At 35.5% G+C, this 2,647-nt stretch overlaps 1 pseudogene; it reads left to right on the forward strand.

Moving 5' to 3' along the window:
* The first annotated feature begins 480 nt into the window (after nucleotides 1-480).
* Nucleotides 481-2,199, forward strand: LOC138921534 (olfactory receptor 2L5-like; annotated as a pseudogene).
* Nucleotides 2,200-2,647: the final 448 nt, after the last annotated feature.

The following is a 2,647-nucleotide window of genomic DNA, read 5'->3' on the forward strand; positions in this document are numbered from 1 at the left end:
TTCTTTCAAAGAATCCTGAACTGTTTCATTTCTCATTGTGCCTTTTGCTCACCTGCTGTCTTTTAATTTATAACACATCCAGTTGTTTATCATCATAATAATTGGGTTTTAAAAGAGAGAAATGGTAAGTATATATGCTTAAATTCACACACTTATCTAGAACTGCAGATAATTTTAAATACAAAAAAAGGAAAAATGAATAAGACAAAGTGTCATAAATCAATGTATAATGTTATATACATGTTAGAGAAGCAGAGAGATGGAAAACATGCTCTTGGGGAGATCTTGAGCAGAGTCATGACAGCCACAATGAGCATGTGTATAGATGTTTGAGTAAAGGGTCTTCTTTAACTGAAGCATTCAGAACCTGAGAGAGGAGGCAGAAGAGAATGACTTTGCATAAGTGGAACTTGACAATAACGATTTATGTTATATTTCAGAACAGATGAACCAAATGATAATACCTGTCTTCAGGAAAACTTGACTTGACATTATTGTGAAAAGAAGATGTAAGAAAGACATAAATCTCCTCAAACATGAGCTGATAGACTACTTCAATTTTAGAGGCAAGTTTTAGGGAAAAATATGAAAGAAAAATCATCCCTTAAGGGTCATAAACATTTATTGATACTAGAACTCTATAATATATGGGTTTTCATAAATTTTACACTTATGAATTTTGAATGCAACAACTGATTTTAATGATATCTGAGTTTGTGTAGGGCAGTAAAACATATTTATCCTAAGGAGGTCAAAATAGAAATCTTGTTTTTAAAATATTTTAATAGTTTCTTAGAAAACACTTTGGCCACAAATGTTCGCATTTTCACGTTTTAATCTCTGGATCAGAAAAGAAAGTTTGTTTCTCCCAAAATAGATAAGTTCAGTTCTTCATTTAAGAGCTATAAAATTTTAAATAATACACAGTCTAAAATATTAAGTTAAAAAGAGCTTATAGTTTTATACTCAAATCACTTACTCTTGTGTCTGTCTCTAGGAAAAATCATATTAATGCTCCATGGAAAATTATAACCTAACATCAACTGATTTTATTTTATTGGGGTTGTTTCCACTGTCAAAAATTGGCCTGTTCTTCTTCATTCTCATTGTTCTCATTTTCCTAACAGCTCTGTTTGGCAACCTGTGCATGATTCTCCTCATATTTCTGGACACCCAGCTCCACACACCCATGTATTTTTTACTTACTCAGTTCTCCATCATTGACTTGAATTACATCTCCATGATTGTCCCCAAAATGATTTCTAATTTTCTCTTTGGAAACAAATCTATCTCCTTCATTGGATGTGGGGTTCAGAGCTTCTTTTTCTTGACGTTAGCAGGTGTGGAAGTGCTGCTCTTGACATCAATGGCGTATGATCGTTATATAGCTATTTGCTTTCCTCTCCACTATCCCATTCGTATGAGCAAAAGAATGTGTGTACTGATGATAATAGGATCTTGGATAATGGGCTCTGTCAACTCTTGTGCCCACACCACATACACGCCTTCCCTATCCCTTACTGTCAATCCAGGGCCATCAACCATATCTTCTGTGATGTCCTGGCCATGTTGACCCTGGCCTGCATGGATACCTGGGTTTATGAGTACACAGTGTTTGTGAGCACCACCCTCTTCCTTGTGTTTCCTTTCATTGGCATCGCATATTCTTATGGCCGAGTTCTCCTTGCTGTCCACTGCATGCACTCAGCAGAAGGGAGGAAGAAGCCCTATTCCACCTGCAGCACCCACTTGACTGTGGTGACTTTTTATTATGCTCCACTTGTTTACACTTATCTACACCCAAGATCCCTAAGATCTCCAACAAAGGACAAGGTTCTGGCTGTCTTCTACACCATCTTGACCCCAATGCTCAACCCCATCATCTACAGCCTGAGAAACAGAGAGGTTATGGGGGCCCTCAGAAGAGTGATTCAGAGAATCTGCACTGTGAAAATGGAGACAGAGCTTTTTGCATGTGTAGCCAGGACTTGGATATAAGTTCATTCATCAGTGTACAGAATTAAATATATTATTTTATGCTTAGGGTGCAAGGACCACAATTAATCTAGATAAGAAGATTATCACTTAGGTCTGGACAAAATTGTCTTGTAAATATACGTGCATGTGAGTATATATAAAATTCTAAGCCTTATCTTTTTTCTTCATGATGCTTTTTCCCATCAATTTCAAATTAATTTCCAAATTAATTAATTTTTTCCTGATACGATGTTGATGATAATTATTGTTTGTCATGCAGCAACGAAAGTAGAAACTAACTGAAGTTGTATTTCAGCATACCAGTGCTACTATTTTCAAAAATATCTAAAACAAACATAAATTTTTCCTGAATGTCAAGATCTAATTGAAAGTCAGAAGACTTCTTGTTATTCTCATAGCAAACCTGTAATTTACCATACCAGTTAGTCTTTCTTTTAATTTAAAGAAACTTATCATTACAGGTATTTAGCTGAGACTTCAAGAATTCATCAGGGGTTCAGAATTCCTTATACTACTCTGAGTGGAATATGACAGGTTTATGTCTCTAATAGGGTGATGAATCCTAAGGAAATGATTTAATTTCAGGCATACCTCAGGATCAACAATAAAAACGTGGAGGTGCTAACAGAGGTGAAGGAAATTGTGCAAT

The sequence above is a fragment of the Equus caballus genome, chromosome 30 (assembly GCF_041296265.1).
Source record: "Equus caballus isolate H_3958 breed thoroughbred chromosome 30, TB-T2T, whole genome shotgun sequence".
Taxonomy (NCBI): domain Eukaryota; kingdom Metazoa; phylum Chordata; class Mammalia; order Perissodactyla; family Equidae; genus Equus; species Equus caballus.